We start from the raw sequence: 12853 nt of genomic DNA on the forward strand, positions 1-12853 counted from the left end.
GTGACTGTCACAGTCCTCTTGCCTGGTTCCCTGAGTGTCATTGTCAGGGTTCCATATGACCGTTTTATGTCCCCTTTCTGCATGGGACTGTTAAGTACCCCCCCTCTCTCCCTGGGTTTTGTGTGTGTGTGTGTGTGTGTGTGTGTGTGAAAGAGAGAGAGAGAGAGAGAGAGAGAGAGAGAGAGAGAGAGAGAGAGAGAGAGAAGACCAGAGGACAGCTTTGAGGTTTTGCTTCTTGGTTACCCATTCACCATGCTTTTTGACACGGGGCTGCTTCTGCTTGTCTTGATTTTCCAAGTAAGCTAGATTGGCTGGATTGGCCGGTCTCCGTTTCCCTGGTGATGGGAATACAAACTTGGGTTACCATACCTGTCTGGTTGGAGATTTAATCTGTACTCTGGGACTTTAAGCTTGCGAAGCAAGCACCTTACCGCCTGAACTGTCTCCTTGCCCCCACCCCACCCCGCTGAAATTTCTAGAAATCTAGGTGAATGGCGGCTAGTTGGTTTTTCACAGATTATTTGTGGTGTCCTGAGTGTCCTGTAAGCAGGGCTCGAGCTCGCCCTGACATACTTCCTAAGAGTTAACATCCTCTGGGTCTTGGTCCTTTCTTAGCAGGGAATCGCCAAACTCGAAACTCAGAACTGCCTCTACGCCCTCAGCCATTACAGAGCTGTGGAGCCGAGAGGTGAGCTCTGTAGCCTGCTTCTTTTGGGAACTCCAGGACAGAGCCCAACATGTTTCTGATCGTGAGACTAATCCCAGTTACGAAGAAACTCGCTGCTACTTTCCCCAAAAAAAGAACACAGCCTTGTGCTTCTTGTGTACTCCATGGAAATGATCAGAAAAACAGATATGAGGTTAAAAACAGAGAGAGAGAGAGAGAGAGAGAGAGAGAGAGAGAGAGAGAGAGAGCGAGCACTAATCACAAAACACAATCATTAATACCCGACATGCAGTTGATTGAAAGAAGGTTCTCGATCATTAGAATGTGCCGGGTCCTCCGCAGCCTGGTCTGACCCAGACAGACTGGGTGACAGCATTAATTACCCAAATGCATAAGTCAAGGAACAGTGGATCCTGCAGCTTGGAGTGTGGGCACATTCCTAGAACACCAAGGTCTGTCACAGTGGGAACGTTAGTCCCCTAATTCTGCAGAGCCACAGGCGCTAGGCAAGTGTTCAAAACAGACTTCCCTCTGCTCTGTTTCTCTTCTTCTTCTTCATCGTTTTATTTGACAGTTCGCTAACTGCTCTCTAAATAAATGTCACCCTATTCCATCTGCTTTGCCAGAATGCCAGGATCAGACTACTCGGGTCCCAGCTGCCTGGCCTCTCCTGTGGAGAGAGGCAGCAGCCCTAGGGGCCCCCTCTTCTCAGGCCCCCTCTTCTCAGGCCCCCTCTTCTCAGGCCACCTGGGTGAGGGTCCTGCCTCCTGTCCTCTTGTTTCTGAGCCTGTGCTTAGGCAACTAATAGTCTGACATCATCCTTGTCTGTGAAACTGAGAGTCTTCGGTGTGAATGTGGCCTAGTCAGTGTCAAGAAAATACCAGGCTTTGGAGGGAGGACAGAAAAAGGGGGGACAAGGCCTTGTTTTGACCCCTTCAACCATGTGAGAGTTTAAAGCTGTGTGGGGGAAGGGAAGCTTGGCGAACTCAAGCTGGCAGTGTGAGGGCATTAGTACCTGCTCTACGTTGGCAACAGTATTCCACACAGGACTGGCTGCTATATTTACATTTATATATCCACAGTGAACATGAATTCAACTCAGAAGGTGCCTTTGGGTGCCACATGCCCACATCAGCAAAACTACTAAATCCCCATTAGGGGTTTGCCTCCTATTCCAAGAACACCAGACACCTTAATGGCCTCCAAGTCTCCAGGTGTCTGTTCTCAGGGTCCAAGCACCCTGGGCAGATATATGACTCTTCAACACAGGTACCACAAAGGAAATAACATTCCCACAAAGGTGGTAGCCTTGCTAAACTTGCTTAAGAAATATTACAAACAAACATTGTAGGTGACCAGCAGGTGGGACTTGTCAATGTTTCACACTTTTCCTTGGGGTGGGGGTGGGAGGGAGTAACAGGTTAACCATGTGGCCCTGAACTCTATCCTCAGGGCAGCCTGAATCTTACTGTTAGTACAAAATCTGTTGTCAAGGAAATAAATCCCCCTACAATAACTTTATTATAGTGGCCACGAAACCTGAGGACTCACCAGTCATGTAAACATCTGGATTCTTTCTAATAGTTTAGCAACTGAGCAGTTTCTGCCTGCTTAAATCATTTGAGGACGTTTTCGGTCAGTTCGTTGTTTTGTTTTTCAAGACAGAGTTTCTCTGCGCAACCCTGGCTGCCCTAGAGCTCACTCTGTAGACCAAGCTGGCCTCGAACTCACAGAGCTCCATCTGCTCTGCCTCTCTTGAGTGCTGGGATTAAAGGCGTGCATTGCCACTGCCTGGTGAGAAGTTTTTAAAAAACAAATCACTATGGACGGGGCACATTCCAGGGCAATGAAATGAAAATCTCCAGGAACAGACTAGGTATGAAGGGGGATTGGGTGGTCGTGGTTTGGGGGATGAAGCCTAGGGCTTTCTAACATGCTGAGCTGCATCCCCTATCGGGTATCAGTTTCTCTTAAAACTTCTCAGATAAGTCTAACACAGGGTAGATCTTGCAACCCACTGCTGTTTTACCAAGGATAGTGACAGAAAGCAGCAAGCAAGTGACAATCAAATGTTTTTGTGAGCCCACCCGCCTTTTGAGTTGTCTGTGAGGCTTTATGAATGTCAGAATAAACTGCTTATCCTTTCATTGAGCTCTGTGAGGTAAGCACTGGAAACCACACACACACACACACACACACACACACACACACACACACACACACACACACGGATCTAACTTATTTCTCCTTTGGATTAAAGACAACCAGACCCCAGCTTAATCTTCTAAAATGTATTTTATACATAAGCAAACTACTGAGTATTTTTTTTTCTATGAGTTCAGGGCAATGTGAGGTTGATTACAGAAGGAGAAGTGGGTCATTCTTGTATGACTTGACTTCGTATTTCAGTAAATCCCACATCTCATTGATGAACTTAGCCACACAGAAGAACCCATTGAAGTGTGAGCTCGTAACAAGGCTCCTGGGTAGTAAAGACTGTTCTGGAGAACTTGGGCTCCAGGTGTCAAGCTTCATAATCTTGTTCATGTCTTAGCGCGCTTGGCTGCATTACCATTTTAGATCCATTGATTGGTTGCACTGGGAAGAGCCTTGAAGAGTATCCTGTCGATCCAGGTAATTTCAAGATGAGAAAACCAAGACCTTGAGCAATGATGCCGCTTCAGCATAGCCATAGAGAGAGAGACTGAGCACTGCAGGGCCCCCCCCAGAGTGGCTACCAGCGCAGGCTCCTGTCTGCCTCATTACGTGAGAGAGCCGGCCACCATCCTCATCCCGTGTGCCTGTGTTCTACTGAGGATGCGTAGAACGCTCTTGTGAAACTGTGATAAATTGTGAGCAAGACTTTTTATTCTTCATTTCTTTTTATTTGAGGCAGGGTCTCACATAGCCCAGGCTGCCTTTGGACACACTATGTAGACAAGGATATCCTTAACCTTGTTATTTTCCTCCTTCCAACAACTAAGTGCTGGGATTATAGGCAACTACCGTGTCATCGTGCCTGGTTTCACTGGAGCCTGCTTGGACCTGCAGCCTCATTTGTGCTAGGCAATCCCTCCACTGACTGAGCTGCGTTTCCAGCCTTTACTTTTTAATCTACTTTAAAAAAAATATGATTTATTTTTATTTTATGTGCATTGGTGTTTTTCCCGTGGGTATGTATGTGTGAGAGTGTTAGATCCCATGGGGCTGGAGTTATAGACGGTTGTGAGTTTCCATGTGGGTGCTGGGAATTGAACCCAGGTCCTTTAGAAGAACAGTGTTCCTAACTGCTTAGCTGTCACTCCACTTTTAGTATTCACTTTTAGTAACTCAAAGAAAAATTCATCTCGCAATTGTGGAAAATGAAGACGTTTTACTTAATCTTTAAACAGCTAAAAGCACCTAGGACAGAATTGACTTGTAAACTCAAAACACCTTTTGACTCTGTTAGGCCCCATCGGCCTCCCTCCTTAAGTCTCCTATTGATTATGGCTCCATCTGCTGGTAGCAAAGGGAAGAGCTTTGAAGATTTGAATTTTGGATTCTGATCAGTCCCCAGAGTGGCTCACACCCTTGTTATAGACAAAACCTCAGCTTTTGCATCTGAGCACCTATGATGCATCTGTATGCTCGCATGGATTTGAGACAAACACATGCAGATATGCTGGTAGACAGTGAGTTAAGAAGAGCGTATATCGCAGTGTTTGTTTACAAATAAGCAAACTGAGTTAGTTTAAGCCATGTGCCCCACCTCTCGGATGCATGATACATCACTGGAGAACCAGTCTAGTCTTCTGCTTGTTTGAGCAGCTTGACTGCTTAGTACGGGATTCCTAATTTTCAGATTCATTTTACTTTGCATTATGTGTATGGGTGTTTTGCCTGAGTGTTATGTCTATGCCTGTCCGGTGCCCACAGAGACCAGAAGAGGGCATCAGATCACCAGAAACCAAAGTCACAAATAACCGTGAGCCATCATGTGGGTGCTAGGAACCGAACCCAGGACCTCAGGGAGAGCAGCGTAACCATTGAACCATCTTTCTGCCCCAGTATGAGACTCTGTCTGCAACATTGTGGATCTATTTTAGTACACTATGTGTTGGTGATTTTGAGGAAAAACTTTTTAAAAACAACTCTTAAAGTCAAGCAATATAACAATGTAGCAACTTTTGCCCCCTTGAGTTCAGGAAAACAAGAGAGCTCTAATGCTTGAAACTTCCCTATGCGAATCACGTTTCTCCTGAGAGCATAGGCTGGTAGTGCCCTTGGAAGATATGAAGAAACACTCACTTGGATCAATTGTCTGAACTCTGGGGTTGAAACATGCAGCCTAGTCAAGGGAAAAGTCTAACATGAGAACTCTCCTGCTTTAGTATTTTCTGAGCTACTACTTGTTGCATTCATATCCTTTTAGACTCTTTCTCTACATATAAAAAGTGCACAATCCAAATGCACTCAGGTTCAATGGAAATCCTGGGGTGCGAACCACAGGTGACAGAACTGGAATGAGACAGAAGACGGGGAACTAAGTCCAGCTAGCCCTTAGGAGTTAGCAAATGGTTCTTCATAGAGCTCGCTTGAAGGGTAATTTAGGAAGAAGCTATGGGAAGATGAATGCTCTTGGGTAGACTAAGAAAAGGTGCACACAGTTGGGCATGGTACAGTGTGGGAGGACTGCCTGCTAGGATGGGTAATGTTTTGGTGAAGGGCAGCAGTGGAAAAAGGTTGGTGAACATTCAAAGAGAAAGCTGTGTGTGCCTATCAGTTGGACGGTATCTTGGACTTCACGCTGGACTACAAAAAGGCAGTACCAGAGCTCAATGTAAAGAGTAGGGTCAGCCCTCCAGTGAGATTGGTAGAGAACGTGTGGTGTTGTGGAGGAAGTGAGCCAGAGAAGGTGGTTATGAATCAGGAATAAGAATGTCTCTGTGAGCCAGACAGTGGTGGTGCACGTCTTTGATCCCAGCACTGGAGAGGCAGAGGCAGGCAGATCTCAGGAAGTTCGAGGCCAGCCACTTTGTCCACAAAGTGAGTTCTAGGACAACCAGTACCATATTGCACAGAAAAATTCTATCGCAAAACAAACAAACAAACAACAATAACAACAAACAACCAAGAAAACCAAACCAACCAACAAACGAAAGACTATCTTCTGTGGAAGGTTATTTAAAGAAAGAGATGACATCAGCGAATCTGCCCAAGTTATAAAACTTAAAGCCATCAATTTTGTGGTATCTGACAAGTATTTTGATACATTGCTTTCCCTTTTGACTGACACTATCCTGTTTTCTCAGTTACAACCCATTTTGGGTAGGTTCTTTAAGGGGAAAGCAAAACAAAACCTTTGGATGTCAGAAAGCAGGAAATAAATGCACACTAAGAAAACAGGAAATACAGATTTCCCACCCTTCAATTCTGAGGAGTATATGTTTAGCTTACAAACAGGAATGTTTACCTAAACCTAAGTATTGTCAGAATATTCTTCAACTCCATGCCACAGAACCATGGGTGTTGTGTGTGAATACAGTTTAAACTATTGAGGGCTACTTAGGAAAACCAAGACTGACAGATGGTGCAGTACTTTGGTCTTTCCCTTAGAGTGGCTTGCTTCACAGGAGGGAGGCCTTTCCTAGGCTGCGCTGCAGCCTGAGAGGGTGCTAGAAGCTGGTTGCAGCTCCTTTTGAGGCTGCAATTCTTGCTGAGGAGAGCTGTTTCTTGTGGTTATTTGCATAAGAAGCTCCCTCAAAGGCTCTTATTTGAATGTTTAGTCACCAGGGAATGGGACTGCTTGAAAGGATTAGAAGGATTAGGAGGTGTGGCCTTGTTGGAGGAAGTGTGTCACTGGGGGGCTGGCTTTGAGGTTTGAAAAGCCCATGCCAGCCCCAATCTCTCTCTCTCTCTCTCTCTCTCTCTCTCTCTCTCTCTCTCTCTCTCTGTCTGTCTTTATCTCTGTCTCTGTCTCTCCCTGTCTCGTCTCTGTCTCTGTATCAGCAGTTCTCAATCCTTGGGGTGGATATCGTGTTGTTAATGATGAAATGGATACCTCAAATTTAAGTGTCCTCATCTTATGCAGATAGCTCTGAATTTACATTCTCTAATCAGTGCTTCCCAACCTTCCTCATGCTGCAACCCTTTAATACATTTCCTCCTGCTGTGACCCCCCAACCATAAAACTATTTCACTGCCGCTTCATTTTTGCTTCTATAATGAATCGTAATATAAATATCTGATATGCATGGTACCTGATGTGCAACCCCCGAAGGGGTCACAGTCCCCAGGTTGAGAGCTGCTGTCTTAGCCATACTTGTTATAACTTCGTGTCCTACTTTTCTGTCTGTTACTGCGATGAAACACCATGAGCAAAGCTACTTGGGGAGGAAAGGGTTTGTTTGGCCCATGTGCCTGATCCATGTTCCTTCACGAAAGGGAGTCAGGGAAGGAGCTCGAAGCAGGATGCTGGAGGCAGGCAGAGAAGCAGACACTATGGAGGTGGTAATGCCTGAAGTAGGCTGATCCTTCCCAATCTCATCCAGAAGATGCCCTATAGACCTACCTCCTGGCCAATGGGATGGAGACAATTTTTTCAATTGAGGCTCCCTCTTCCCAATGATACCAGCTTATATCAAACAAAACCAATCAGCGCAGCAAGCTAATGCAAACCTGTGTAAATGGCTTTAAAACAGACTTTGTCGTAAGAATAAACTTAGATCAAATCCCAACGATGCTAATTAGGACTCATTATCAAACTGAATACTGCACCTCCTCGATGTTTGCCTCCCTCTTTAAAAGTGAGGAAAATCATGTCTACTCCGGAAAGTTGTTGTTAATTTTAAATAAAATATTTAAAAATCCCTAGGGCCTGGCAGAGTACGGGAATGTTTGGTTCAATTCTCAGCCCCAACAGAAACCGACGTGACTTAGTACAGTCTTGACGCTTACTTGATGCTCAACGAATGGTGTGATCAAACATCGCTGTAAAGAGGTTCAAAAGAATGAGGTGAAATTTGTTCACTGGTAACTTTAGGTTTGTTATGTCCCGGGGGACCGGGGAAATCGCACTTACTACAAAAGAATGAGATGTTTAGGAAAACAATATCAAAGACATTGTCTGGTTCTGTAAACATAAAACGGTAGCGTCTGAGATCTACAGACTGAGAAGTCGGACTCCAATGCACAGTAACGTTCTGGAATAGAAAACTAAGCAGATGGTTTGTGCTCATTTAGTAGACTGTAGTGATTGTTAGGGCTAATGTTTCACTAAGAACAGATCTTCCCAAACACCCCACTTCTCTTTTTAATAGTCTCGTGTAGCCTATAGCATGTAGAAATGTCTCTTCAGCAAAGTCTCTTGATTGTCTTGTGGATTGATGGTAAAATATAGGCTCAATGATAGTGCTCTGGGGCTGGCAGTTAAATGGCCATCAAAGCCAGTTGACCAATGTCAGTTATCTGGACAGGGCTCTCTTGTGGAAAACATTTTTCCCATTTACAGTTTTAAGTAGGAATTCCAAAACGGGCTCTGAGTGGGTGCCTATGAAATAAGCAATAGGAAGAGTGTTAAGTACAACAGGAGAGTGTGGATCAAGGGTTAGCCTACCATGGTTATCTAAAGCACAAGGACCCCCAAAGACTGAATTCAACAAAGCTTAGAGCCATTGCCTAGAATGCTCAAGAGCCTGGGTTCAATCCACAGAGGTGTCCAAACTAAACTAGTGTCGTCTGAATTTAGTTGACCCCCATAGGCTCATAGGGAGGTGAGGCCTGGTTGGAGTATGAGTCACCTGGTTGGAGGAAGTGTGTCACTGTGGAGGCAGACTTCAAGGTCTCATATATGCTCAAGCCATGTGTGCACATGCCCAGTGTATGATTCTGTGTTCTGTTTCATCTCTTGGAGTATCCAGGTGCTGCTGCACACTGGGCAGAAAAGGATAAAGTGGATTCTAGAATGGGTGGGTCAGCAAGATCTCAGTCTGGTGGGGGTCGGGGATGGGAGGCTTCTCTGAGGATTTCGGCGTTACAGCTCTTTTAGATGGTATTCAGTGAAACAGCTCTCCTACACAGTATTCCATGAAAACAACTCGCGCATATATTTTATTTGGGGTGAACAAGGGCTGTGTGAACCTCGGAAAGTGGGAAGAGGCTTCTCAGGTGAACGCAAGTTGGTCAAGGTTTAAGGTACTGGGAATACCTCATTTGCATGGAGAGGCATTCCAGGTACTTACTTGCCAGGCAAGTTCTTATCTGAAGAAAGGAAGTTGAACCTGTAATTTCTCTAAGGACTACTTGACAATCCTCAGGTAGTAGATGTGGGGGGTCAGGCTTCCCTGATAAACTCAGGTGGAGAAAAGGAAGCCCCACTGAAAACAGGAGTCCTCCATTTTGTGCAGAGCTTAGGGATCTGTCAGGTCGTGGTAGACTATGACCTTAAAAGCAGGGTTTCCCTACCCAGTGTGACAGTCCCTCCCTACTACCTGTGGATCAAAATGTAGAACTCTCAGGTATCTTTCCAGCATCACATCTGCCTGCATCCCCTAATAAAACCCCCAATTAAATGTTTTCCTCAGTAAAAGTTGCCATGGTTATGGTTGGTGGCTCTTTCTAGCAATGAAGACTTAAGACATAAGCCAAATAAAGACGGGTGAAAATGTTCAAAAGCTGGGGAGGAAAGGAAGTCTGTTTGGTAAAAACGCTAGTAAAAATGAATAGGTAGCTTAGTGAACTCTGAGCTCCTTTTTTTTACTCATTTGCCCACTCATTCATTCATTCATTCATCCATTCATTCATTCCTTCTACAAATGTCTTTTAAACGTGTTCTCTGTCACACCCTTCTTTGACATTAAGGAAACAGTAGTGACTGAAAGCATTCAGGTTTTCTACCTACGTACAGCTTACCTTCTTACGTGTGAACATGTACGCAGCTGATGAAAACGAGAACCTTGCCTTACCATTTATTTGCATATGCATAATATCTAGCTCATGCTGAGTAATAGTTTCACTATTGTTTTATACCCAGCTCTTGATAGCTGTGTTTCACATCGGGGTCGTGACTTTGGCTTGAATAACAGGGTCTGACCAAATGAATGCCACTCAAGGGCTAAGAGACAGAGCGACTATATTGTAAGGCGGCTGGTGGAAGATGGATCAATGACAGAGGAAAAGCCTAGAAGGAGGTATTATGAACCTCCCTGCTCTGCAGGACGACATGGAAACGTAATCCCTGCTACATTCAGAAGCAGTAACTAATGACAGCAACACTGATTTCTACTGAGTATCAGACTCCCTGGGGAGGCTTCTTGGCTGTAGCCTGTGTGCTCATGGGGGCTTCTATCCCTCTTGTCTACCACTAAATCCTAATTCCAATGACTTGCGCCTGGTGTATGGTGTGCTTATACTATTTGTTGAATATTTGTTGAATGAATAAGGGAAAGATGGGACTCAGTTCATGCTTAAGCGTTTGGGATCCTGCCCTAGCTTTGGAAATGGATGGCTATTTGGTATTTTGTAAAGATAATCTATAAATTTTAAAACATTAAGTTTAATCAGTCTCTTTCATAAGGAGTCTGGAGGGGAAAAGCATTCTTAAAAGTAGATGTAGGAGGCCAGAGTGTTTTCTTTTACTACGTTCTAACAGCTCCAAGTTAATTAAACCACTTTCCTTAAGAGACATTGAAGAGGCCATTTTGGGATGTATTTGAAATCGCTCAAGTATGCTTGTACAAGTATTAACCATAGAAACTCAGCCCCATCATATTCTTGAGATCTTTTCCATAATTCTAACCCACACAGGACAGCTTTCTGTAATCTTAAAGACAATCTCAGAGTTTGCCATTTGATGCCTAACTGTGTGTGGTTTGCTTCACTGAGACAATCTTTTCGAAAATAAAACCCCATTTCCCCTCTTGTATTTTTCCAGGTACTTAATAGAAACCCAGTGTGGGATAAATAGCTCCATTGCCTGACTCATTGAAACACTAGTTGGGAGGGAGAGTTAATAAAGTAGCATCTTCTCAGCCGTTTCGTCTAGTTTGTCCCTACCATTTGTGGCTCCCCTCTGGAATGCTCCAATGGGCATGGAAATTAATTTCCTGTCAGCACCTAATTAAGACAGAACAGGTTCTCTATCCCACATACCCAAGTCAGGCCTTGTGGCCTTTATCACAGCCCTCCATTTTGGCTTGGCAAACGCTGTGGACACAGTTGAGTCTTTGAATGCAGTGAAATGGTTATTAACTATTGAATGACTGAACTCTTGGCTCAAGCAGCCTTCTGGGTTAAATTTCCAAAGACTGCCAGGACCGGACGTGGCAAACTATGATGTGTCCAGGTGTGATAAGACCCAGCACATGAGAACATGTGGTTATTAACTGTTGAGTGACTAAACTCTTGGCCTCAAACAGCCTTTTAGATTCAGCTTCCAAAGATTGACAGGACCATAGTTGCCAATCTATGATGTGCCCAGGTGTGATAATACTCAGCACACGAGAACCTGAGGCTCCCAGAGATGCTTATGTTCCATATAAATAACAGTACAGCCTATATGTTTATTTATATGTTTAAAAGTGTGTGTTGTTTTCTAGAGTTCAGAGGTTATTGTGACTCCAGTCTTCTGTTTGGCACCCTCCCATGTGGTACCATTCATCTCAATTACCTATAAATCAAGGCTCTGACAGTCCAAATTAATGTGACTAAGTGAAAATATTTGTGCTCTTGTAAAGGAAAAATGTTTATAATACACACTTTCTTTGATCATAGCCTCTCACGTGTAGCCAGTAAGGACAATTCCGCAAATATTTAAGATCTTGACAGTTCCCGTTTAAACACCAAAGCTGCTTCTTTGGTGGCAGGGTTTATTGAGTGTACTGCATACCTCGCTGCTGTTACTCTTTTGCTTTGCTTGTGCAATGATTATTACTGACAGATAAGTAGGCGCCCTGAGCAGGAGGCAGGTGAAATGTGAATTTAGTGTAATTATTTTAGCTCCCTCAAACATGTTAACTAACAAGAGCTGGAGAAATCAAAGCTAAGCACTGCTCCTCTTTGCTAAGTAGCTTCTCTTTTCCCAGCCCAAATCAAGAGAACCCTCTTGTTCATTCTACCTTTTAGCGTTCTTTGTGCCGAGGAAGCCATATGATACATGGGGGGGGGGGGGAATCCCTCCATTTTCACAAACTACATATGGAAAGTTTTCTTTATTCTGTTCAGTGGCAATGGCTTTTAAATAACACCCATCCATTCATTCAGCAAATATTTATTAAACAAGTCTGTTGTGGGCACAAGGTTGTACGAAGTCTACTTTCAAGGGGCTCACAAGAATCTGCATGTCCCATCTTGTCTGTAAGTGGTTCATCAGGGATAGCAGCAAAAGGCATGTGCTAAGAGATAATTAGCTCATTGAGGATTGAAATGATTCTTCCCTCACATGCATTAAATAAATGTTGGTCCTGGCCTGCCGAGCAGAAACTGTTCCTTGTGGAGATCCAAGTTTAAGAGCTAGAAAGAATCTGTTTCCTTCTCCTGGGCTGTCTTTCTTCTCCGACTTTGAAGGTCAATGTGGTTCTTAGCCAGCAGCATCTGCGTCTTGGTAAGACATATAGATGCTAAGACCCAATCCTGGACCTACTATATCAAAACCTTCCTCGATACCACATTCCCAGAAAACTCATTTTTGCACTGAAACTCAAACATTACCTATCTGCTCTCATTGTCTCTCAAGTTTCTTTATGTATGCACACTGTCTGAGGGTCTTAAAACACAGATGGCTGAGACCCACTGTGGCTCTGTCTTACCCATCAGAGTTTGCATTTGTGCCAAACTCTCAGAAGATTTTGGGGCCTATCTGCTGAGATTGTCCTTGTAATTCACTAATATCCGGGATTGTCAGGGGAGAGAGAGAATCAGAAATCTAACTGTCGAGAGATGGCTTGAACCGGTATTGTTTTGAAAGATGGTGGTGATGAAATGAGCTTTGCTACTCACCAGTTAGTTCACTTGCGAGACTGAACTGGCTAGTGGGATAAATGTGAACTCAGGTGGGGGCGGTCAGGCTAGCTTTCCTTTGCCGATGCTAGATTCCAGAACCTCACCATGGAAGTGTTCCCTAGAGTATATTGGTTGTCAGGAGGGATGGACCCACATGTAAGTGGCTGTTTAGAGACTAGACAGCAATCTCTGTACTGAGACAAAAGA

The 12853-nt window shown here is 44.3% G+C and overlaps 1 protein-coding gene across 4 annotated transcripts in view; it reads left to right on the top strand.

Annotated features, from left to right (window-relative positions):
- The window catches only part of Camk1d (calcium/calmodulin-dependent protein kinase ID), a 400828-nt gene that overhangs the window by 245708 nt on the left and 142267 nt on the right, over positions 1-12853 (top strand).

This window comes from Rattus norvegicus, chromosome 17 (assembly GCF_036323735.1).
Source record: "Rattus norvegicus strain BN/NHsdMcwi chromosome 17, GRCr8, whole genome shotgun sequence".
NCBI lineage: Eukaryota > Metazoa > Chordata > Mammalia > Rodentia > Muridae > Rattus > Rattus norvegicus.